General features: G+C 40.0%; 1 protein-coding gene across 1 annotated transcript in view; it reads left to right on the top strand.

Moving 5' to 3' along the window:
• The window catches only part of camkvl (CaM kinase-like vesicle-associated, like), a 67,826-nt gene that overhangs the window by 21,946 nt on the left and 18,197 nt on the right, over positions 1-27,683 (top strand). The gene's annotated exons all lie outside the window — the stretch shown is intronic.

The following is a 27,683-nucleotide window of genomic DNA, read 5'->3' on the forward strand; positions in this document are numbered from 1 at the left end:
ATTTCTTCCTCTTTTTTCTTTTGTTCGTTTGTTTTTTTTGGCACAAGTGTTCCCTCCCTCCCGTTTGACTTTTGCTCCGAACCAGAGCACTTTGCTTCTTCCTCTCATACCTTTTAACGCACATTTACATGCTTTCATGACTTTCCCAGGAGTGCTTTTGAAAGGTTTATTTCCTCTGTAATCAATACACTGTCTCTTTTTGTTGCATTACCTTTTTGCTTACATTTTTTAAAGCGTCTTGTAGAGTTTGTCCAGTAACAATGCAATAATTGTGATACATTTAACTTACTTCGGCATTAGAGGTGCGTAGTGCAAATTTTGTAGTTTTGTTTGTCAAATATTTCCCATACATGCTCTTACAATTGCTGAACATGTAAAATGAGTTATCCTCAAGTTTCCGTAGTTGCCTCTATAGGTTGAATTAATCAGTTCATGAGAGAGTGATTTGGGCCTCATCATCTGAGCATGTGCATGGGTGTGACGCGTTGCGTGCTCTCGTTCACCTGACTACTTTGTGGAGTCTATTGAAGGCTAACTTCAATATTTTTAGATTTCTCACCTCAGAAGACATTTAGCCTCTCATCAAAAGACTAGTGCAGTTGCAGCAGTAGATGCTTTTCCTCTTCTCCCATGCACTGGCACAACATTGGTGTCATTTCACCTTATGGCCAGAGGGGGCAGACGTCTGCAAAAACCTTACGCTATGCTCCTTTAAGGATGACTCAAAGCTCCATAAGCCAACACCAGAGAAGATGCTTTTTCACAGGACTGCCTGCCACAATTTTCTAAGCTAATGTTAGCTTTTCTTTACAAGTAACTACCTTCATGATGTTTAATGAGCGAGATGTCTGACACACTGAATTACAGTGCAAGTTAAACCCTTCCTTTTTCCAATAATCTCTGTGTTTACCCCATATCCGCATACCCTAGAGCCTTGAAAATTTGCTTTTGGTCTTGAAAATTAGACTCTTCATCATGTTTTTTTGTCAAAGCGCACTGATTGCCTGTGTGGTTTGCGGTGCATCTTAGACTCTGGTGCAATAATTACTCAAAATTCTCCAAATACTCTTAGAAACATCTTGCACAGAAAAACAGGTGTGAGTCTCATCAAAATGACTTGCCTCCCACTTCCCTTTTACATCATCTCCGTCTGATTGTGAAGGCTGTGGTGCAAGTCACACAATATTAGGAATAGGATGCAGAGTGGGATATTTAAGGTAAGGCCCAATTATAGGATGTTGTAAATAACAAAAACGATGCCATGTAGTCCCCAGGAGTGTAAAATGACTCATGGAACCTGAACTAATTAGAAAAGATGTACTCTCTCTGCGCACATCCTGATTTTTGGGCAACATAAAGAAAGCTTGATATTTGCTTAATCAAGCCCATTAGACTTATACAGGTCAAAAGCAAAACAACTGTAATAGTTGTTTCTTTGGCACACAGTCACTTTCCTGTGACTGTATTGGCTCCAAAAGTGTGCACATTATCCTTTCAAAATATCTGATGCACAAAAATAAGACTGTGATGAATCATCATCATTTTGTATATATTCAGTGAAAATCTGCAGGAAATAAATACTTCTGTTAGGGAGAAGAAAGAAAAAACAAGGTACTACACCCTTGTTACGTAAGTCTGCAGACCATGAATAATAAAATTTGGAGGCAGTTCTTCTACATTTCTGCATTCAGTCTCCAATGGTAGGAGTCTATGAGCATCCCACATCCTGACTTGGCAATATTTGCCGACATGAGCTTGCAGAAGCTGGCAGCATCCATTGCATGTGAGGAAATCTCTTGTCCCCAGTTGTCTTTTGGCATCCCTGAAGATATTCTGTCAGACTTAGCTCTGAGCTTTGACTACACTATTCCTAATCCTGATTATTTTTATTTTATTTTTTTCAGGTGAAGCCATTATTTTGTTGATTTGCTTGAATCCTTTGGTGCGATGCAATGCGGAAGAAAAAAATCCTTATTCATCTTCAGATTTGTAGCTGACTGGTATGTTGGATGGGTTGTTCCTTCCATCTATTAACCTAGTTTAATCTGAAGATAAAAAAAAAACAAGCAGTATGGTGTTTGTTTGATGCTAAGTGATGTGTTTATATTGAGCTTAATTTACTCAATTGAAATCCAAAAGATTATTTGTTTAAATAAGGTTTTAATATGTTAATTTAGGTTCACATTTCATCCACACTTCTAATTATCCAGTGTTCTACTGATACACAGTTTATTCACAGTATGTAACATTCTTTAAACCCCATCCTCTAACTAACTGAATACTAACTAACTAAATAGCAATTAACATCTTCATTTTTATTTGATAAAATCTAAAACATTGCAACAACTTTTCTTCTTCTTCAGAATTATTCATCTAATAAGTGTTTGTGTCCTACTTTCTGTTGGTTTGTCAGATAAAATCCCAAATAAAATGCACTGTAGATTGTGGTTGTGACATGACAAAAATCAGAAAAAGCTCAAAGGATGTGACATTCATGATTTTTATGGTTGTCCACATTATCTTCATATCTATCTAATCTCCTGTATATTAAAGTTTTACAGGCCGTAGCCTGCTGGGTTGTTCAATTGGGTGGGATATGCTGGACGTTAGGTTAACTTTCAAACGTATTATTATTATTATTATTATTATTATTATTATTATTATTATTATTATCATCATCATATAAAATGTAGGTGTCGCTGCAAGAATATAAATCAGTTTGTGTGTTTATGTCCATGAACCTCAACTTCTCACTATTTATAAAAGGAAGAGAGATAAAGTCAAATGATTGCTTTCCCACAGCTGACCTCTCTCTATTTCTCTCCTCTTCAGGACCGATAAATACAAAACCTCATAGTTTCAGGTTAAATCACGCAAAACTTTGAAATGCACGAAACCCCTCAGCATCCTCTATTCAGCCATTGAACCAGAAGACATTTTCTAGGTTGCTACAAAACTCTTTTTCGGCAGGGCGAAAAGTGAGTGAGATAGAAATTCAAGGATTTTTGTTGTGCTTTTTCAATTGTAAGTCGGCCATTTACTACGACTAACTGTTTTCTGGACCTGACATAGCACTACATTCACATTTACAGCCATGTTTAATAACAAAGATAGACATAGTCCAAAGATTTCTTAGAACGAAGCAGTGTCCTTGTTGTTCATCCTCTTCTTTTTAAGGCCGACAGAGCAGTCATCCCTCAACATAATGGATTTGGAATTAACCAGGTGAAGCTTTTATTTACCATTGTTAGTCGATAAGACTCGCTGTGCACTGAGAAAACTCCTGACACTCAGGTAAATTAAGTGTAAGCTGTGACCAATGTGTGGGCATGAACATGTAACATGAAGGCAAAAGGAGAGCAAGGCTTATTTTGGGGAGACAGCGGAGGAATGGTGCAAACTGAGGACGCGCAAATTTGTTCTGCTGCTGAAGAAAGAGGTTTGGGAAACAATGATTCAGAAGCAAGGAGTTAAAGAGGTTGTCTGTGTGTTTCACGTTGTCTTACTTGGTTTATGCAAGTGTGTATGTGCATACAAAGTGAGGTGTGGATTGAGGCTCTCCATTGAAGTCTGGGACTTCTGGAGAGGCACTCTGCGCAGTGTGTCTGAAGGCCATGTTCGGCCACAAAAGGAACAAATTAATGGAGTCGTGATCAATGGAGACAGACACAAATGCATTTGCTTGAGCACAGACTCACAACGCATGCACACATGCAAATGAGCGTTTGGAAATAAGGCTTAATTTATTCCCTTGAGAATAAAAAGATCTGTCATGTGTCCGGAAATGTGTACATGTGCGTTTGTGCCTGCAGGTGTGTGAAGGTAGCGCCTGTGTTGGTACAGGGTTGGGTCTGGATTTCGTTGAGGGAGAATGAAGGGGAATGTGCGTGTGTGTGTGTGTGTGTGTGTGTGTGTGTGTGTGTGTGTGTGTGTGTGTGTGTGTGTGTGTGTGTGTGTGTGTGTGTGTGTGTGTGTGTGTGTGTAACAGAAACCGAAAGCTTTCTTTAGAAGTGGATTAAGTGGAAACAAAAGTGCTCCTAAACACACAGAGAAATTGAGTTAGCTGGTAAAAGTAGCATCCACTCCTGGTCCCTAAAAGGACTTGAATTTCAAGTCATTGATGGTCATTGGTTTTACTCCTTCTCTTGACCCAGCAAACAAACACAGAAAATGGATTTGAAAGGTCTGTACACACCAGTAAAATAGCAGGTTTTTCTGAAATAAAAAAAAACAGGTCAAGATTAAATCATCGACCTTTTGGGCCCAGTGGCGCTACCAGGGAGTGGCCAGGGGTGGCCATGCCCCCCCCCCCATGCCATGTCCTGGCCACCCCACTAGCCAGTGTAAATTGTACCAGCATTAGTTTAGCATTTAATCCGATCATGCACAGCCAGCAAGGCAGCCGCTCTTCTTGACCTTCTATCACGCTTTTATTTGTATCTGCTAGTATCTACCTTCCCCCAGTAATTGTTTTGTTTTTCGATAAATGAATAAATGTAGGCAAGGCAAGGCAAATTTATTTATATAGCACAATTCAGTACAATGCAAAGTGCTTTACATGAATAAAATATAGGAATAAAAGCAAGTAGGGATAGAATGTAGAAACAAAAAAGAACATTAAAAACAGTAAAACAGTTTAACTTGAACATTCAAAGGCAATTTTAAACAAATGTGTTTTTAATCTCATTTTAAAGGAACTCAGGCTTTCTGCACTTTTACAGTTTTCTGGAAGTTTGTTCCACCTAATGTACACCTAATTCCTAAAATAATTACACAATAACAATGAATTGTTGTTTAATTCAAAATGTTAACTGTACTGTTATTGGTCTATGCATATTAGATCATTAGTAACATTAACAATCAAACAATTAACCAAAAGATGTCAGTAGGCATTTACTTTGCTCTTTAAAATAGTTTTCTACAGGCAGCGTTACTACAACAGTAGAATAAAATCCTGAAATTATGGCTTTTAGTTTCAGTGTGCCACCCCAAGCTTTTAAATGACCCCATCTGGCCACCCCTATGAAAGATTTCTGGAGGCGCCACTGTTTGGGCCTTTGATTAAACCTGTAACTAGTACACATTAATTGGAGGAGGGGGGAGACAAGTTGATATGTTGATGTGGTTGTGTCCAGACTACCACATTCAACCTCATGTTTAATATGACTCTGTGCAACATTGCCGTCGTTTAAAAACACTAATAAAATTCTGTTGTTCTAGTTGGTTTTTCTTCACGTTTTTTAGTTGCATCTGTTTGTTGTGTGTCATAAAAATCTCGATTGGTGTTCGTATGTCTGACTTATTGCAAAGGGCCACAAGTGGGAAGCCATGGCTTCCCACAAGAAGAAAAACTTCTGAAGTCTAGATGTCCATGAAGCATGTGGCAAACTCTGCTCTGATGAAACCAGGACTGAAGGTTTTCTTTTCCATAATTCTAAAAACGTGTGTTTGGTGCAAGAACAACACAACTGCACATCGCCAAAAAGAGCTCCATGTCACCAGGGAAGCACTGTGGTGGGAGCATCTTGCTTTATGGTTGCTTTTTCTCCAGCTAGAACTGGGGCCAATGTGGAGGGAGTTATGAAATGCTCAAAATACCAGGAAACGTTAGCACAAAACCTTCCAGCTTGTGCTGGAAAGCGAAATAGAAACGTATTAAATTTCTGCACAACAACCCAATATGGGGCATGTGTTTTGATGGGGGGATTGGTTTGCCAAGTTGTTAGAGCAGGGCCCTTTTTATTCTGAGAAGGCTGCATGTACTCAGTTTGAGCCCTGCAGGCTGCCACCATGGGTGCCTGAGTAAAAACCTTGGCCCAAGATTGCTCCATGTAAGTAAAGTAAAGGTAAAAGCCGCCCACTGCTCCCTAAGGGGATAGGTTAAATGCAAAAGAGAAATTTTGTTGCAACGTATAACTGCAATGACAAACAAAGATTTGTGTCTTTCTTTCTTTCACACCATACATTCAAATCATTAACAAATCAAGAGCGTCTTCTCCAGAATGATTTAGCAGTTTAGAGAACTCCCAGCCAGCGGCCAGACATGAATCAGACCGAAAAAACTGTGGGGTGATCCAAAAAGGGCCGTCCTCTCTGGAGATGTCATCACACACTGACAGATTTGGAGCATTTTCTGCATATAAGACTGGACAAATATGGGCAAGTCAAGATGTCTCCTACCCAAAGAGACTCGGAGCCAGTATAAAATCACAAAGTGCTTCAACAAACGGTGTGCACATTTGTGCAAACTCATTGCTTTAGTTTTTATTTTCCCTCTACAGAAATCCTCCTTGTTTGCAAGTTATTGGTCATGTTAAAGTATAGGAAAGGTTCTGAAGTTATTTATCTTTTACATCTTAAAAATCTGCCATTTCCACTGAGACGTGCAGACTCTTTGCGTCTGTTGTCTGCATACGCCCCACCGTTTACGCTCAAACTCCAATTTGCTGTAGATATCTAAATATCCATTAAATATCCACGCTTCTTTTTCACGGTGTCAGACGTACGCGTCGTTAACAAAAAAGTGAGCCGTTTCTGCGTCCTTCTCAGCTAATCTGCCGCATCTGCAGAGAGCCTCTTTGTAAACTAAGCTCGTTGTGTCGCTGAGAACACCCATTAAATTCAGTAATTTCACGTTTACATTTAAATTCATGTGTGGGCACTTTTGTATCTGCTTGGCGTGGCAATTTTTTTCTGCATCACATCCTTTTCCCATAAAGTCTGCCTCCCTTACCTAGCATGCACGAGTGAAGCCACAGATGCGGTTTATGTTTGTGGTTGTGGTTGATTGACTTGTTTGACATGCATGTTGCTAAATAAAATCATTATGAAGGGCCCTGAAAGCAGCATTGTTTTGGTCACACTGAAAGACGCCGCTCAGACAAAAAACCGTAGACAGAAAGAGGCTGCTGTAAGGCTTGTCTGCACGGTTGCATAGCAACAACTAACAAAAGATTTTAGCATGTGTCAAACACTTTTATTATTACATCATAACTCCTCCTCAGAGCTGGCACCAAATGGAGGGCCAGCACTCCACTTGGTCACAGGAAGGTGACACTCTTTGTATTCTGTTAAATGTGAGCTAAATTTGAAGTGCTGGCTGATGAGAATCATGTGTGACTTTACAAAAGCAAAAAAGTAATTCCTGACCAGCTGGTGAAGGTGTCTGTTGAACAGTTGTTATGGAATATTTATTGCATTATTACTTGCCGAGCTGCGGAAGATGAAAATAAAATAACTTATTGGAGAATAAAGATTGCAGATAGCCTAAGTAATATTGACTCGATTTATTCAGATTAGTGCTGCAGATATCCGGCAGTTTAATAATTGAATGATTTCAAGAATACTTCCTTAATGGGGTAATCAGTACACAGGTGCGGTCATTTATTTCCGATATTTTGTCTCGATCCGGCTACCGTTATTTATTGTTCTTAGCTCCTGTTCCTGGACCTTTCATGGGGTCAACAGTAAGAACTCTACCGTGGGGAGGAGAGGAGCTTCGGACTGCTGTGCTGGTTTTGGACAACCTTTAACACCGACGACATTAAGTGACGGAAACGCACAATGATGGTGCGTGTCAAATATGAGCCTACAGCCTTCCGAAATTGAACTACAAAGTGCACATGCTCTTCTCTCCGGCCATTTTCGTCAATTACTATGAGGTAGGGTGTTATACGTCATGTCATGCAAAGGATTGTGGGATTCCTTATAGCTTCTTAACACTTGTCAAGGATATTGCAAGGTTCCAATGCTAAATTAGCCGTGGGAGGAAGCATACAGGCTACCTTTCCTACCTCCTTCCTTACTGCATTATTCGGACAGCACTTATCATGGCAACTGCTGATGCACTTCTGCTTTGGCTAAAGAGTCCTAACCTAAAAAGAGTATTCAGATGAACCCTTTGTTTCCTTGAGGTCTCCTACTTAAATCTAGCTGTGCTTCCCCTCTCAACCAAATGAACTGTGAATGTTCACATTAAATCATCCACAGCCATCGGTCTTTTCTGACTTGAACATCTAAATCTTATCAGAAGCTAAGAACTAATTGCATATTTTTTTAGCTTCTCAGGGAGTGTTTGTTTGGACTTCCATGCGAATGTCACAGTTTTCTAACTTGGACGTTTTTAACTAACTTGAACATTTCAATAGAATTGAACAGCTCAAATTTGGCTGCTTCTCAAGGCGTGTTTGTCTGGAAGATTATTGCACAGTAGATTATTCTCGTCATTCTGTAAACTGACTGCTACCTGTCTTTTAGTTGAATGTTCAAATTCTACCAGATGCTAAGACCTATTTGCAGACTTTACAGCTTCCCAGGAAGTGTTGTTGTCTGGTGCTCCCAACTTGAACATTTATGTCTTTGATATGTGTCTGTTGTCTCACCAAAAATGTCATTATGGTTAAATAATGACTATAAAGACTCTTGATTCTTGACCCTACAGCCAATTCTGTCTTCTTGTTCTTCTTTCAGCTTTTCCCTTCGAGGGGTCACCACAGTGAGTCATCTGTCTCCATCTAATCCTGTCTTCTGCATCCTCTTCTCTCACACCAACTACCTCCATGTCCTCTTTCACTCCATCAGTAAATCTCCTATTTGGTAATCCACTAGGCCTCCTGCCTGGAAGTTCCCATTTCAACATCCTTCGATCCATGTACTCACTATCCATCTTCTGTACTGTCCAGACCCTCTCAGTCCAGCCTTTTTGGCTTTATCTCCAAAACACCTAACATGAGTTGTCCCACTGCTGTACTCATTCAGGATCCTATCCATCCTCATCACTCTCAAAGAGAGCCTCAACATCATGACTTCTGCTACCCCCAGCTCTGCCTTCGGTCTCTTCCTCAGTGCCATTGTCTCTAAACTGTACAACATTGCTGGTCTCACCGCCATCTTCTGCACCTTAACTTTCATTCTCACTGATATTCTTATCACACAACACACCTGACACTTTCTCCTTCTCCTCTAAATTACATCCCACCTGTGGGGAATAACCACTGACAACACTGAACATCACACCTCCAGTCTTAAGCTTCAGACTCATCAGCCTATCTGACACTTGTTCTACCTCCAGAATATTCCCGACAAACTCCTTCAAGATACCTCCTACACCATTCCTCTTCCCATCCACACCATAGCATGAACACACCGTATGCCCACCTTCCTCCTCTACATCATGTCAGCCCAATTCTCTTCCTATTCCTGTCAAAGCCCCAGGATTCAGATTTCAAGACTCTTGCCTTTTATCTTATCTCTCTGCCTATGTACACATCTTCATCCTCCTCTTCTTCCTCTTTTTCTTTGGTGACCAACTGTAGCTCAATTTCCACCACTACCCTGTCGGTCACTAGCACCAATGTCGCTGTTAACCTGAGCCTCGACCGATCTGGTATGAAGATCACATTATTGACAGGCGTGGTAAAATTTGGAAAAAGTTTTTACATTTGATTAACTTCCTGACACAACCCTCTGGCACCAAACAGGGCGCGGAACATTGTGCCCCATTTGAAGCTACAGCCATTTCGCTAAAAATAAAGCCTTTAACTTGATCCCGCCGACATCCTGACAGCTCGTCTCTGGCTGAGCCATTGAAAACCAATATGTCTGTATATGAGTTTTTATTGAGAGCAAAGATTTTCTGAAAAGGGATTCTGAAACATAAATATATTATAAATTATATTTAATTATATTAAATTATACATAAGTAATTTATTATATTTTTTATACAGAAGCCTTGATCGGGACATTTTCTGTCAATAGGCTATGTTGGGTATTTTGTCCACATAGTATGGTGAGTCTGGTTGCCTTGCAGTGTCAGAGTCTGACTTGCTCCACAATGAGGAGAAAAGGAAATATTGACACCGCAGCACCATTGGCTTTATGAAATTAATGGCACAACACAAGCAGTAGTTTGGGTAGGAGACTGGACACACCATATATATCATTGTAATAATAAAAAGAGACTGAAGTGAAAAAAAACTAAAGAGGTAAGGAATGTTTATTAATGTTTCCCTGGGAAACCAGAACGACTGTGATGAACAAGGCACAATCAAAATAATCGTAATGATTTTACTACATAATACTAATGACAATAATAAGATAAGAAATGCAAATACATTTTAATAAGAATAACCCAAAACTATATGAGAATCAAAATTTACAGAGAATTTCCTTGGATGCTATTTGCTCCTTTTTAGTGTAAACTTTGTTTTCCACCTGTCTCCATGCTGTGCACATTTTAATGTGCAAAGGTGAGGAGTGTCCAAAACGTGTCGCAAGATTGAAAAACCTGAAAGGCCATGTTTGTCTTGCATGAGTGAAACAATGTGCCACTTAATAATCCAACATTATTTCAGTGTTCCATAAAAAAAAAAAAAAAAAACTTCTGTATATTCTATGCTGGCAAAAGACAAGTCCAGCATCTCGTCACACCTTCATGAGAATCAGCATCTGTAAAATTGGACTTGATATCTTTTTAGAGATCGTTAAACATCTGTGAGTAAAATCCACGCTCAGGAGAACTGAAATGTTCCATCTGTGGTTCTGCATCATTACAGGTCCTCGATGGTTTGATATATATAAAAAAAAAAGCCTGACAAACTATGCCCATGGGTAATGTTGTTCTTGTGCCAAATAGTGATGGTCTGCCATATCAAGAATGGGAAAAACAAAGTTACTCTTATTGCACGAAGCTATAAGTGTTCTGGTTGTTGTGGAGTATGTCTGCTTCTCTTTTGTTGGATATAATTACACATTTATGGAACTGCAACTCTCAGATTTTCTTTATCGCATGTTTCGCCATCTTGCTCATTGTTTGACCACAATAACTGCCCTGGTGTATAAAATAAACCAATCATTGAGTATCATTGTGCCTCAAAGTTTTTTGTAATCCAGTTACTCTGCATGTAGTTTCACCCCTAATTAAATATATATATATATATATATATATATATATATATATATATATATATATATATATATATATATATATATATATATATATATATTTGCAACAAATGTCATTATGAAACATTTTATGGAACAAACTTGTTCAATATATACCTAATTAAATGAAATCTGTTTCGATCCAATTTTATTTCACATCAATCCAATTTTCCACTGCAATCTATATTGCCAGATTCAAATCTAATAACAAACACTACAAATCAGCCTTAATATACTATGGTCAAATTCTGTGAATCATTTAATGCCAGTTCATGAAAAGGTAAACTTGATTTTTATTCCAAAAAAACTTTATAAGGCATTTCCTGTGGATCGTCTAAAGTGCTAAGCTTGTTATTAACTAACATAAAGGTCCTGGAGAATGATGTTGATGTGTAAATTTGAGAGTAAATTAATCTGGGTCTGAGTAAACCCAACAAAGGCAAAAAACAACTTTGCCTAAAAAAACAGATGTTTACATGCAAAGGTCCTTACTTTTGCTGTAAAGAAGGAAATAAAGACAATAAATCGAAACTGCAACATGTTGGTTACATCTGTAGCATGTTTGGTGTCCACACAACAAGCAATTGTGAAGTTATGCATGTTGGTATCTGGGACACCTGGCGGGCCTCTACATTTTGACACAGTTTGGCACAATATTTGAAAGTTGGAAATTATTGCTGACATGGAAAACGTGGGATGCTGTTATATATTTGGTCATAAAACCACAGACCCCACTCCCACCCCCCGCCTCATTGGCAATGCATCGTTGGACGCTGCGACGTGTGTGTCTGAACCAGGCCCGACCAAACACAAACTTGGTCATGAATTGCATTTTGGCTATCTGAGTGCTTTTTTGGCATGGTGTTTGAGCTGTGGTTGGTGGATATTAGAATGAAGTAGATACTTTAATAGAGGAGGCTTGCGGGCTTAAGAGGTTAAAGAAGCCCTGCTGAATCCATCAACCCATTTGCTTTGCACCAACCCCTAATCCTGTGCAAGCATGCAGCACCAGTGGAGAGCAACCACTTTTTTCAACAGAAGAAACCTCCAGCAGAACCAGGCTCATTATGACTGGGGGTAGAGCGTACAGAAGAAGACCAAAAGTATCCCGGAATCACTGGTCCAGGTGTATGTTTCAGGGGAAAGAAAAGTAACGCTGATGGCTCGTGGTCAGCGACACCAAGTCACTTTCAAAGGCTTCATTCAAGGAACAGTGAAACACAGAATCACTGAGACAGCAATGACCAGTTGTATTAGAAGGAAGTGGCAAGTGGTATTAGAGTGTATCTGTTGCTTTATGTCTGTTGGTTGTGCTGTTCTTTTTGTGTCTCTTTCCAGGTGATGGAGCAGACAGAGGACATTTTATCATTGTCTTCCTTTTATCTCCTCTTTCTTTCACCTCTACTCTTTTTTTTTTTCTTTTCTTTCACTTTTTGTTCTTCCTTTACTCTCCCATTGTCATGTCCATATAATTTGAAATTCTCCTTGCAGGAATCATAATAAAGCTATTTACAAGCATAAATCAAGTGGAGCACTATGGCGAAAGCTGTTTGCTCCACTTGTAAAAGCAAAATCTGTCGAGCTCCATCTGGCATTGAGATATCAATTCCTATTGCCATAGTGCTAGACAGGACACTGGGAAAAAAAAAAAAAAAAAAAAAAAAAAAAAAAAAAAAAAAAAGTGGCAAGAGAGGTTTTGGCATGGTAAAGCAAGAAAAAAAAGATTCTTGTTAGTACATTAAAAATACATTACATTGCAAATCATGAAAAAAATCTACTGAGGGAATAATTAAAAAATATATATATTTGTAAAATGTGTGTCTATTCAATACATTTTACACCTTATAACTCCTCAACCTCCCACTTCCACCGCAGCATATTGACAATAGGCCTACAAAAGCATAACAAAACAGTGTGGGTTCTTTACTCATCTACCTAGGATAACTTTGGAGGTAAACTTTGGTCTATGGTCATACGTACTGTATGTCAAGGTTGGTGTACATAAATTACTTATTGCTGTGAAATGCCTAATGTATGTATAATTATTACAAGAATACATGTTTTTGGATAACAGTTTACATTCAAATTAGGTTTCTTTTTAATTGCTGTTGCATTTGCTGAGCTCTGCATAATTTCTTTTATTTGAAGACTGACAAAGCAATACAACAAAGCATTGCAGCAGACAGAGAGAGAAAAGGGGTCTGTGCTTATCTTCATAAAAACATTTTACAGTTAGTTTCTAATGAGATTGCAATGCAATAAATCTGTGTATAGGGCTTCATGTTTTATGCAATAACTTTTTGTAATGTATTCATGATTGTTGCACTTTATCCCCTTGCTTATCATCTTCTTCTTCTATTCCCTATGGCTCTCGCCCAGCATGTGGAGCCATGATTTCTGGTTAATTTTTATGTTTCACTCCAAAATAATGGCTCACTTTCTGTCTGTCTGTAGCTGTTGTTGGACCAAGCGGTTCTAAGGGCTCTCAAGGGTTACATGAACTGGGCAGAGAGAAGAAGACTTTTTACAGTTTTTCTCTGTTTGCATTCACACGGCAGAGACAAAAACTGAGGTGGCAGTTTGTTAAAGCTCGTGCAATGTTTTGTAGAAATATAAGCTGAAGAAGTTGCCCTGTGATAGACTGGCGACCTGTCCAGGTTGTACCCCGCCTCTCGCCCATTGACTGCTGGAGATAGGCACCAGCACCCCTCGCAACCCCATGAGAGATAAGACTTCACAGGTTTGTTTAACGAACATTAATGAGAAAGCAGCATGATTGAGACCAAAGCACACAGCGAACATGTCGGGGACTAAGCAAGTGTAGAACTATAAAGCAGCGTTTGGTAGTATCAAAAGGTCTGAACATCACTGCTCAGTTCATTTTCTAAAAATAGAAAGCATAGGGTACAAACTCAAACCTACATTGACCTGGCCCTCCATCTAATCTGGCAAGCAAGAAAAACATTACTCAGAGAGTTAGCCAAGTGTAATGCCTTCAGAATCTGGAGACCCAATAATTCAGCCAACACGGGAAAACGTTTAAAAGATTTATTAAATGAACTGATGTTGCTGGAACAGGAACTGACAGGAGCGAACTCTAGAACCACTGTGGGGGAGAGAACTGGGTTAGTGGCCGAGAACAACTCAGTGTGAATGTGAGAGCCCTGAAGAAAAGCCACTAACCCTCTCAGAAGCCGGTAGGTTGCACTGGTTCTGGGGATTGGATCCAACGGCTCTGCCTGGATGATCTGAATCACTGACTGAACAATGCACTTCATGCAGTTAACATGCAGGGCAGAGACAGAAGGGGAATCCGATGTAAGGACTTGAGTCGTACACAGGTAGGAAGTCAACAGGCCGAGGTTTCCATTAGGGCTGAGGCAAGGGGTGAATCCGGAAATGCACACTCCAGGCAGAGGTATCCAAACATGGGCAGAGGCAGCCTGACTTGGTTGAGAGGCAGTTCAGGGTTTTCAATGTCCAGCTAAAAAAGCCAACAGGAGAATCTGACATGGGAAAGACAGGCAGGAGAAATCACAGCAACGAGACATGTCGGTAACAGGCAGGCGATCAAGGAATGCTGGATGATTTACTCACACTAATTGCTTTCAGGAATCTGGCAGTTACACACTAGGAGAGCCTGGAATGTATAATGTACTTCCCAGGTACAGCGACTCCACTTAATTGAGGCGACGGTGGTGCAAGAGTTAGGGGGGTTGTCCTGTAATTGACAGGTTGCCAGTTCGATCCCCCACTCTGACCGTCTCAGTTATTGTGTCCTAGGGCAAGATACTTCACCCACATTGCCTGCAGGTGGTGGTCAGAGGGTCTGGTGGCACTGATGTATGTCAGTCTGCCCCAGGGCAGCTGTGGCTACTAACACCACCATTGGGGTGTGAATGTGTGTGTGAATGGGTGTATGACCATTTGCCATTTTAATAGGAGCCGCTGCAGGTGCAACTGCTCAGATCTCAGACCTGATTAGTTGAGCTGAGCAGGAGTAGGCAGAGAGTGACGTCACAGAGACTGCAGACAGGATTTCACAGTCAGGATCAGACAGAATCATTACAGCCAAGAGGCTGATGGTAACTTAAGAGGACCTGCAGCCAGTTGCTGTCATTGCCTGAATTAATGCCCCTCCTTCTGCTGCCCCCAGGCTAATAAAAATGCAAGAAAATAATCTAAATTATGAGGTGGGATAAAAGGCTTTGCCTTCTAGCACATCTTCAGTTAACTTCCCAGTTGACTGCACATACAAAAAAAAGGAAAAAAAAATACAATAAAAAAACATGTTCAAGATGTAACTGAATATTGCCAGTTTTTCTTATTTGTACTTTTTTATCTGATTTTTTTTTTTTATCTGATGCTTGTGTATCCACACCCCGCACCCACCCAGTCTTTAAGGCCACCTTGGTCAACTGGCCATATGGTGTAACTCAGGTGGCAGAATGTGTCAACATGGCTGTTAGTCATGCAAGCCACAAATCTGGCATTCACGTAAGAGTGGCAGAAATTAAACGGCTGCTAAAATATCCTATTAAGCTCAAAATTATACATACCACTGTCGTTTTTGGTTTAGTCATTCTTATTCAGCCAAGAAGTTTGTTTCTTGCAGCAATTGAGTTAGGCATCTCTCAAAAAATTGTAAAACAATGTAAAAGTACTAAAACATTTTAAAAATCACTCCTGCAGGTGATCAACCCTTTGTCATCGCTGACCAGAATTTTGCATGTTTCCAAATGAATTGTGACGATACGTCGTTGGTGAAGAGTTAAAAGTCGTTGGAGGTCTTCCTCACCGTTGCCACTGCAAAACATGTGGTACTTCTGTAAATGAATTAATAATTTGGTGCTTAATCGTAGCCACAAGCTATGTAGGATACCCAGCAAACTTGTGGAAGATGATGCTCAAATCTCAGGAGCTAAAATGAACTTTTTTGGTCTAAATGTGGAATGCTATCTGGGGAGGATGGTGATATTGTGTAATATACTAACCACACCATCCGCACTGCAAAACATGGTGGTAACAGTGTCATGATCTAGTGGAGGGCAGCAGAGCTGGTGAGAGTTGAAGGGAAAATGAATGGAGCAAAATTGAATCTGTCCCTGCAGCAAAAGGGTGGTTCTACAAAGCATTTGTTTAGAACGGCTGAAAACCAATGCCACCCACATCAGAATTTTTTTTTAAAGATTTGAAAACCATGTAACATTTTCATTTCACTTTACAATGCAACACACTACTTTGTGTTGGTCTGTTAAATCCACAGACGTTTTTTGGCCGTAATGTGACAAAATATAGGGAAGTTTGGAGGGTATGAAAACTCCGGCACTGCACTTTCAGTCCAATGCTTCATTTGTTGTTGAGGCCATTTTCATTTCTAATAAAGTTTTGCTTTATGCAACCAACCTTTTGCTTTAATTTAGATATTTTTGTTATAACATGTTTCTGAATAGTCCTCACACAGTCACCCAACTCTTACACTTTTTTTATTCACTGACTAGCTGGGTTACAATCTGCTCCTCTTGTGTCAGAACAGCTTCAGCCCCTGGGCAGAGCCTGGAAAAAGAACAAAAAACTCAGAAATACAGGTTTTGCTTGGTTCATGAGATGCAAGTCCCAAACAGAAGAAGAGGAATTGCCAAAAAAAATAAATATAAATAATTATATAATTTTAACTGTGTCTAAAAGCATTTAATTATATGTTAAGTTTAAACGTACATCCTTTTTTCTAATTTGGAGTGCGTAGCATCCACCTCCAGTTTCTCGTTGGGAAGAGTTAGTTATTCAAACACACACTTGCAGAAAAAGTAGAATATCATTTTCCATCACTGAGTCCGTGTGTGCATGCAGTAAGTGTGTGTATGCCTGCAAGTCCTGCCTCAGGCGATTTTAGTGTCAGAAAGAGCAGCCCTGGTAGACAGATCCTGCATCGTTTTAAGTAAGCCACAGGCAAACACATCATGTCTCTCTCTCTCTCTCACACACACACACACACACACACACACACACATAGTTTTAAGTGAAATTGTACTCTGTGGCCCTTCTCCCCACGGATGCACTTACTGTGTAAGACCTGCACATGTTCACCCTCTAATGAGGGGTCTGGGGGACAGGCCAAGAAAGGAGGGAATAAATGGCGAGCAGGGAGTGTTTGGTATGTTTCTGCAGTGTTTAGAGAAAGGTGAATCCTATTGTTAAGAGCAACTACCAGATGAATTTGGAGGATTTCACATGTCGAAATGGGTTTCAGTTTCTCTTCCCCTCCCCGGCCAGATGTGATGAATTTTTATTAGATGGTTTTCTTTTTAAGCCTGCTTCTGACCATGTGTATGCCCTGCAGTCTCACACACAAACACACTAATGCACAACCACATTGCAGGCCTTAGATGAGGGCCACTCTGTGAGCAATGAGGGAATTAGTGTTGATACGGAGCTTGAAGAAGACCCCCTGCTGCTAACCCTACAGAAGAAAAGGAAATGTAATAGATTCAACACACACAAGCTTTTAATATCGGTTGTTTCCGGCTTTAATCACATATTCATTGCATATGCATATCTACAATGATCATCCGTCCACCCTCGTGTCCTCTAGTGCTCTTAATTTCAATCAAGTGCAGTAATGCTGTTAATTGGTCCTTGATCTCTTGTGCTTTCATGTCTCTTATTTCTTCCCTCCTGTGTTGTCTGCCGTGTCCTCGCGACGCTTTTATTTGTCCCACTTTCATGCTGCAGCATCCTGATAAGGCCTGGGACCGACCTCAAGCCGCCACGTGCTCCACTCAGTATGAGGTGCACAGCTTTGACCTACTGAGGCAATGAGCTCAGAGAGAATAAGAGATTTTGTTGTTGTTGCTGTTGTTATTTAATGCCAAAATGTTGTCAGCGGAGATTTGATTTGTAGGACAAATTGAAAATAATGACAACATGGAAGTGCTTTCAGCGTTGTCTAGGAAATTTACTGTGTTATTATTTTCTAATTACACCCGATGCATTTCTTATGCAATGTTGCGAATCTAATAAAATAAAATCTCCTCTGAGAGATTTCAAACCTCAGGCATCCTGGAAACTCGGAAGCAGAATCCCTTTCAGTCATGTGTTAAGAAAATCATCGGGGGGTCTTTATTGATCGATAAGGAACAGGCAGCAACTGTCACACCTCGTTTTGCACAGCTGAAGAGGCACACACTGATTTGCACGCAATGAATGCCAAGGTGAAGGCAACTTGCTAATCTTTTTAAAAGTGTGAAACCGGGTGGTAATGGTGTGCCTAATTACCCATTTGTGGGCTTCTGGGGACGCAGAAATTTTCCTTTTATAACATGGTAGGTGTGCGTGTGCAAGTGATTGTTTAATTATTTTTGCTCACACACCAAAATGCTAAAATTGGACTGGATTAGTACAGAAAGGGTAAAATTAAAGTTGGGATCACAGCTAGGCATAAAATCATCATGATCATCTGTTTTGTGTATTCAGTGTTCTTTTTTATTTTTATTTATGTTTAGGATGGAATGATTATACAACATACCAGTCCACTATATATGTTTCTAAAGATTTGGGTTAACACCTTTTGATTATTATGGATACTTCTCTCAACCTACTTGTCCCTTAGCAATCTTGAACTTCGGCAACACAAACAAGTGTAATATAGTGGTTGGTTGGTACGTACCTGGCTCTTAGGCATAATCCATAATTTCACTGTAGTTGAGGGTGGAGTTTTAGAGCCTTTCCAAAAGCTGTTTTCTCCGTTCCTTTCAACAGAACATGCAACAGTGTCTAGATTTCAGGCATAAATATGTTGATTTGCTGTCAAGTTTAACATTTCGAAGGTAACCCTCCTTCATTGTGGATCATTCCATCCACCAGAGCCATTGGGCTTATCCTTAGGGACAGCTACAATCTTCCATTGAGTTTGAAAGAGTTGATTTTTAGCAGCACCTTTTCTCTCCATTTTAGTTCACAATTATGTAAAACTTTCTTCCCTGTGAACGGTGATGCTGATTTTGTAGTTCCCAGTTGATAACCGGATTGATCTGGATTTTGGGTAGTTTTAGATTAACCTAATTCATTTTATTGTATTCAAGGGTCTTCTTCCAGTTATTGGACAAAATAAAATACGTCTCCAATTTCTGCAGATTTAGAGTTCACATGTTTCATATCTTTGGTGAGTCTGTTTGGAGCTTCCGGCCAATCTGAGTGTTAATTAGTCCATAAGTCCATCTTTTAGTGATGGCAAAAATAAATTACAGAGAGGACTTAATTGTGACATCTAATGAGAAGTCAGCAAAGCTTCTCAAAGCCAATACAAAGACTCTCTATAATTCTCAGAACATTTCATTAAAATATTTAGGTTAATATATTTATGTACACTTATATGACTGTGGAAGGAGACCCCGGGGAAGAACCAGAACTTGCTGGAGGAACTGTGTATCCCGTGTGGACTGGGCACCCCTTGGCATACCCTAAAATGAGCTTGGAGATGTCTCTGCAGAAAGGGATGTTTGGGTTTCTTCCTCGGACCTGATGTCCCCACAACCTGATCTCATATAAGCAGAAGACAATAAATGGCTGGATGAATATACACTTACTGGTCACTTTATGTCATTTTGCTAGTATCATGTTGGACCCTTTCTTCCTTCAGAACACCTTTAATATGTTGTGGTTTCTTCAGATATTTTGGTCCATACAAGAAGTGTTCTAGTGACCATGGGTATTTAAAAGAAAGATTCACCAACCTGTTCTCAGCTCAGACACCGTTCCTTTCACCTCACTAGCTCTTATACCCTCTGATCATCAGCCGGATCTCACCTCAGATGCCACAGGCTCTGTCTCTCTTTTCTTTCTGCTTTCCAGGTTGTGTCTCCGGCTCTTTTGTAACACAAAATACTTTCCAAATTTGCTTTTAGCGCTCCGCGTGTTACTAGAGAAAATTGTGGGCTTCCACCTTCCTTCACCCAGTTCTTCACCACGTTTAGGTCTGACCAGCATGCTACAAGGTTGCGTTTCAGTAATCCATGTGTTTTGTCCTGCACTGACATTATTGACATTTTAGTACCACTCAGATCTGTCAGCTGCACATCCATGATGTGAGTTTACCGTTTTACCACATCCCAAAGATATTCTATTGCAGTGGTTCCCAACCCCGGTCCTTAAGTAGGCCCTACCCCAGTCACACGTGTTTTAAATGTATCTCTGTGCCAGATCACCTGATTCAAATGATTGCATATCTTCCTCTGCATGCAATTAAGTGCTGCAGAAACAACTTAGTCATCCATTCATTTAATTCAGGTGTGTGGCAGTAAGGAGACACCTAAGACATGCAGGACAGGGGTACTTGAGGACTGGGGTTGGGCACATCTGCTGTATTGGATTGAGATCTTGTGACATTGAAGTACAATAAAGTCATTGTCATACTCAAAATAATTTGAGCTTTGTGTTACAGGGCATTATCCCGCTCTGAGACAAGAAGAATACTGTGGTCATATAGGGATGGACATGGTCTGTAACAATCCTGCTGTGGCATCTAGACAATGCTAAATTCGTGCACAGTGTCCAAAAGCATGCCAAGAAAATATACTCATCATTACACCATTCCCACTAGCTAGAAGCAATGATGCAAGGCAGGAAAAATCGATGCTTTTATGTTGTTTATGCCAAACTCTGACCCTACCATCTGAGTGTTGCAGATGTAATCAAGACTCATGGGACAGGCAACATTTATCCAATCTATTATTGTCCAATCTTGGTGAATGTGCAAAATGTAGCTTCAGTGTATTGTTCCAAGTTAAGGGAGTCCAACATGGTTTGGTCCCCTGCAGCTGTTGTCCATCTACTTAAAGTTTTATTGCATTGTGCATTTAGAGATGACGATTTGAATTCCATGCTTGCAATGGATACTTATTAGAGCTATTTTTTAATCATCTTAAACCGGTCTGCCCATTCTACTTTGATTTCTGACACCCACAAGACATTTTTGTCCACACAACTGCTACTAAGTGGATATGTTATCGCTGTAAACCCGGGAGATTATCACTCGTGAAAATCACACAAGTTCAGTAGTGTGTGAACTATTCACAACAGCTTGTCTTGGCGCCTAAGACCATGCCACAATCAAAGTCACTTAAATCCTCTGTCTTTTTCATTCTGATGCTCACTTTGAACTCCCGCAAGTTGTCTGCACCACATCTCGATGCCTAATAGAACTGAGTGGCTGCTGTGTAATTGGCTAATTATCTCTTTGTCTTAACAAGCAGTTTAATTGATGTACCTAAGAAGCTGTTCAAGAACTATGTGTTATCCATGGTTAAAACATATTGTTGGGTTCCCACATAAGCAGAGCCCCCTGAAGCTCCTCTCCTCATCGTCAGTCAGGAGGTTGCATGATTAATTCGTAAAAGTCTGCTAAGTCAGGGTTTAGTTTGAACCAAGATGAAGATGAAAGGGCTGCCGGGGCAGGGAAAGGTGAAAGAGTTAGAAATACAGCTAGTGAGGCAGACATAGACAGAAAGCTTTTGTATAAAATGGTCCTGCTCTCTGGTTGCAGAATGACATGTGATACAGACAGAGTGACAGGTGAAACCCTAATGAGGGTTGGTTATAGTCAGTTCCTAAGGACAGAGGAAGTGAGATCCCCTGAGCTGTGGTGAGTGTGTGTGTATGTGAGTACTTGTGCTTGCAGAAGCAAAAAGATTTTTAATGCATTTCACTAGTAAAGTGAGGATATGTTTTGGTCCTTGCTTTTTTCCTTTTTTTCTTTTTTTTGGGGGGGCAGGGGTTTGGTTTAGGACTATGGTGTCAATTAGGTTTAGATTTGTGTGAGGTGTTTTCTCAACGAACTTCCCCTGCCGCCCGATGGCTCTGCAGAGTTTGCTCTGAAGATCAAAGGAGTGCACGTTCACTCGAGACCAGCACCAAACATGGGCAGCTGGGATCCATCTTATGGGGTGTATGGTACACTCAAATGTCCCAAGAGGCCATTGGAGACATCCTTTTGATTTTGAAATGTGCTGAGTAAGATGCAATGATTCAGGCATGGCCTGGGCTGCAATTGCTATATGCTGTGTCTAGTAGGTAAGTCCTACTACGTTTAATTGACTACAGTAAATTAGGTTTAGGCTTAGGGTTAGGTATGTACTGGTAATGCTTGAATTTAGGGTTAGGGTCGGGGTTAGGCCATAGAAAGGGTTGAAATTGAATAGAAGTCAATGGAAATCAAGCCCTGGTACGTATTTAAAACAAGGATATACATGCGCGAGTGTGTGTGTGCACAAGTGCGTGCGTGTGTGCACCAAGGTTATTAGTGCTGACATGGAGCCCGACATGCCAGCCCTGTCATCTCCTGGTATTTCAGGGGGAACGAGGGGAGAGTAACTTGTCACTTATGTCCAGAGGCAAACATTGACATACATAACAATTCATTTTATCAATACATGCTCGCACACTTATCCTATTACCCCAAAGATCCAGGATTCCCTTGAAACTAATACACTGCAGCAGTATCTCTTTATCACGTTGTAGATGGATCGGTTTTTCCTGCTGTGATGCAGGTAAAGATAATGTTGGTTTAAAAGACTCGCTGCGGAGCATCTTTCTGAGAGCGGCAAGGACACACTTTTGCTACTAACCACTTGCCTGACATAATGAATAGACTCTATAAAAGCAGATTCCCATGACAGCAAGTGAAATATTTACATAACACATATTTCCAATTACTTACAGCTTGCCAAAGTTGGAACCACATTGAAAGCTAAAGTAAATATCACACCATTGTACACTGACAAAAACGAGCAACATTTTTCAAATATATCTGCAAAACTCAGAAGCACAGGTGAGACGGACATTTTTTTTTTCATTTTTCAAGAGTTGCACTGAGAGCTTTCTTAATAGGATAAGCCATACGAAGAGCACACGCCAATAAAAGGAAGATTTTGATTGACCTTGACGGCAAGACTCTCAGAGGAAGAAACATTTCACTTCTAAGCTGATGAAAAGATACCTCATTCCATTTGATTCATTTTTGTGCCCTGCTGCAGTCTATACATAACACCTGTGAACAAGCACACAGACACCCACAGATGCAGAAGCATGCACAACCTTATTTCATTTATGGTGCTGAAGATAAAGTGTGATGTTATGGATGGCTTGAGGTGGCTTCCAGTCTTAGCTTATTTGTGTCTGCGGGTGTTAATGGTATTTGCGTTTGAAAAGCACGATCAGGATACAAACTGTTCGGATGTCACAGTTTTAACATGTTAACGCATGGCGGGATCATTTCAGTCTTGTTTATTAGAAGGTAAGGAGATTGTTTGTTAAAGGGTATCGTGGAAATGAAAACTATTAGAATTTGCACGTTTTGTTTTACCCGGTTGTCCTTTGTAATGAGAGGACAGGCCTTTAAGTCATTTTCGTTGTGCCTTCATGCGTTTTTTTTTCCAACTTCGGGGACTGCCTTTCATATCAACATGAAGCACAATATGTGTCATACATTCCATTATCACATCAAACTTGTTAGCACATACTCGCATGCAACCAACATGTGTATATGCAAGCTCACCTTTGCAGAATTTCTCACAGCGATGGAAGTGCGAGGTTGACAGGTACTCTCGATCTGCCTCTTCTCTTCTTTAACACCTTGTTCGTTTCGTGTACAGTTTCCTCCAAACACCTTTCCACCCAGTCACGGTTCACATTTCTCTCCGTCTTTCCCATAATTCGGCTCCCCCTATCTCATCTTTTATTATTTTCATTATTCTTTTCCTCATCTCTTCCTTTCTATTTTTCTAAATCCTCTCATACACCCCCTGCTCCTACTCATTTCCAACTTTAAGGTTTATACAGACCGTATAATTTTCTTGTGGCTAGTGAGTAAGGATGTAGGATTTCTTCCGAGAGGAAAATCATTTTGAATTCAACCTAGGGTTGAAATTTAGAACAACCTTACAAAAAGCAGGAGGTGAAGATTAAAGGCTAAAGTCCTTAAACTGGCTTTGGCAGACACCAGCCAGGGAAAGATTAACATATTTAAACATACAGCTTCTTTGGACACATCATGTTCCCTTCTCACTAATTTACATATATGCTGCTTCATTTCTGAATGCAACACAAGTTTTATTGTTGTACGATTGATTTTTACTACCTCTCGTTCCAGAAGTTAATTGTGAGGGATTTTGGATTTCTTTGCAACAACAGAGACCTTCTTTGCCATTTCAATGAGGTGCCAGACTCAGGTGGATACTTTATGCAACAGAAGGATAAGCTGATTGGAAACATCCAAGTAAATCTGATCATATTTACCAAATTAACATATTTCTTTTAACACCAAACCAAACAAAAAAAATGGAGACAGTTACAGTTTGTCTGTGCTTCGTGGCAAAAGTTTCTACTAGGCATCGTTAACAGCCACAACAGTTTGTTGTAGATAAGATTTTTTTTAACAAAATTAAAACAAATGTTTACAAAAAATATTGCGCTTATTCACATTTTTAATTTTTGAAGCAACACCATTATGAGGGTATGATGTAAATGTAGTAATCAGTAAAGGCAAATAAACACAGGCTAAAATTATTGTTTGAAAGTTTGTGGACAATTCATCAATCACCAGAGATGGCGACTCGAGTTTGAGGCTCTGAGACGAATCCCACTTAAGACACAAAAATAAAAGACTTCTGACTTGACTCGGACTTATGCTCTACAGGCTTGAGACTTGACCTGGACTTGGGAAAAAATACGTGAACATTTCTGTTTAGCACACTTTGGTCTGACAGTTATAGTCTGACAGCTATACCTTTTATATACAGCAGTTATCCAAGAACCAAGTTTTAAAATGGAAAAGTGAAAAAAAAAAACTAATTTCAATACATATGTAAGGTCTCTCATGAGGTTAAAAGTAATTATATTACCAATTAGAACCAGATAATATAAACAAGCATTCAAAGAAATGAATCATTCTTTCCATAAATGCAATTTCCTAGAAGCAAGAGTCTAGGACAGATCTAAAAATATATTTACAGATAATTGCAGCTTATGGTTTTTGCTATGCAGTAGGCAGTTAGGATTAAGCAAAAGTCTAGCAGCAGCCCCTGACAAAGAAAGGAAAGGTAATCTGTAAGTTGCATCCTGGACTTTATAAAACTAAGTCTCAGTGAAGTTGGTATCTGATTTTAAGCCTCTCATTTGACTAAAGGGATAATTCACTGGTTCTGGTGAATTTGGACTGCATTTGCGTCAGCCTGCAACTGCATCAGCTGCAGTTCATAATCTAAAAGTGAATTTGATGCATCTACAATAAATAGAGATTGTGAATACAGTTTGAGATTCATGAAATGTGTTTTGTTTTATCCAGTCATCCCCACATGGTTGCTGGTGCCTTTTTTCCAGCTGCCATGGGTCAAAAGGGCAGGGTACACCCTGGACAGGTCAGCAGTACATCACAAGACAAACAGCTATGCACTTAAGGGCAATTTAGAGAGACCAGGTAATCTAAGAGTCATGTTTTTGGACTAGATGAAAGCCGAAGTACCCAGAAAGAACCCATGTATGGGCAGAAAATCCAAACTCCACACAGAAAGAATCCTGACTGGGATTTGAACCCAGGACCTTCTTGCTGCAAGGCAACAGTGCTACCAACTGTGCAATTGTGCAGCAGAATTTTGCATATTATACAAATATGCATATTGCATACATTGCATATTGTTAAACATTTACCGTATATGTGAAAACAGTAAAACAATAGGGACTATTTTAATGCAAGACTTGCCACTAAATACAGCTTTGAGATAATCTGAAAACTGCATCCACACGGAGCCGTATACTGTATCCACACAGAAAAGTTTGAGCATAAAGATGAAACCACGTCAAGCCGGAGGAGCAGTAACAGGTATTGCAATACCTATGCAACACCAGTGAGTGGCAGGACAACGCGTCCACAGAAGTAAAGAATAAAGAAGAAGAGCAGGGAGAAAACAATAACTGAATCCGAAAGGGTCTAATTGGTAAGAACTCTACAGCAGAAGTGTGTCATAATAAGTGCTATCTGAACAGTGTAATCAGTAAAGAAGGAGGTAGGAAAAGGAGCCTGTATGCTTCCTATCATAGATCCTTCAGCATAGGGAGCTTGCAATGTCCCTTACTGGCGATAAGGAGCTAATATGAATCCCACAATCCTTTGCCTGACATGACATGTAAGCACAGCCCTCTTCATGGAAATTTCCAAACATGTCCAGAGAGAAGAGCACACACACTTTGTAGTTCATTTTTGGAAGGCTGTTCCTGGATTTGACTGGCATCATCCTTGTACGTTTGCATCGTGTAATGACATCGAAGTTAAAGGCTGTCCGAAATCGCACGGCAGTCCAAAGCTCCTTTCCTCCTTACAATAGATTTCTTACTGTTGATCTCATGAAAGTTCAGGGAACAGGAGCTAGGAGCTTTCCCACTCTGGGAGTAGGTTTAAGTTTTTGTCAGTTTCACGGCCGTTTCATCTGCACAGGACCCCTTATCTGGCCGAGACGTTTGTCAGATGCAGCCATACCCATCTTCTTGTGGACTGGGCTTAAGATAACATTACTCATTTGTTCTGTTAACAACAGATGGTTTCACTCAAATTTAAAACACTTTTTTTTTTTTTTACAAATCTTGACGAAGTGCAGTCCTACATTCTGAGGCAAAGTGCTTCATTGGGATTATGAAGGCATTGCAAGTGAGAAGAAGAGGTCTGACGGTTGGGCTTTTCTTTTATGTAATGTCAACTTCACTTTCACTGTCCTGCCTCTTGTCATGGGAATGTTGTTGTGTTTATGTAATCTTCCGGCAAATCAAGGTCTTTACAGTCTACCACTCAGTTCCCCTGATGTCACTACGCTCCCTTAGGGACACGTATAAGTGCAGACACGTCCACACATTCACAGAGCCTTCTGCTCCACCTCATCATGTCCACATGTGCCATATTTGAGTAACCTTTGCACTTGCTTGGTCACTCACTTTCACTCGCACACACATAGACACAGACACAATGTATCTCAGCACTCTGGATTAGGGGTACAGATTAGAGATTAGGGCCAGCGGTTGGATTACAGAGAACTCTTCCAGCCCCTCCTCCACCAAAGGCCAATAACGCCTCTGGCCCAATCAGCTCCAGTGGTGATGTTTCATAAACACTTAGCCAGAATTTTATATCAGTGATATTCATTTTAAATATTTACACTTGCAAAGTGCTAGTTCCCCTTGTCGATTTCTACTTTATCTGCCTATGACTATTTTAGATTCTTTCTTTTTTTTCTCAATTGCATCTGGTATGTTTCTCGCCCATGATTATACAATCGCAACACTATCGGTACATTATTACTATGTCCAATTAGATTTACTCTTTAATGCAAGCATCTTCTTAATGCATTTCTGCCTATCACATTCATAACTCAGTAACTTAGTCTATTGCAGAGATTTCCATGGGTGCCACATTGGCAGAAGATAACCTGTACTTATCTCAAAAATAAAAATGAAAAAACAATGATAGATGAAGTAAGGTATTTAGAAGAGAAGCTGGACAATTGGGATAGATGGCAGAACCATCTTAGAAATCTATTTCCCACAGTAGATGGAGTGTACAAAAGATGTGGGTGAAGACTGCCTGAGGACTCTTTTGAGATGGTACATTGATCGCTGATTCACTGTCTTGATCCCTGTTGTTTTACCTGCATGTCCAGGACCGCCTAGTAATATATATATATATATATATATATATATATATA

The sequence above is a fragment of the Fundulus heteroclitus genome, chromosome 1, assembly GCF_011125445.2.
Source record: "Fundulus heteroclitus isolate FHET01 chromosome 1, MU-UCD_Fhet_4.1, whole genome shotgun sequence".
Taxonomy (NCBI): domain Eukaryota; kingdom Metazoa; phylum Chordata; class Actinopteri; order Cyprinodontiformes; family Fundulidae; genus Fundulus; species Fundulus heteroclitus.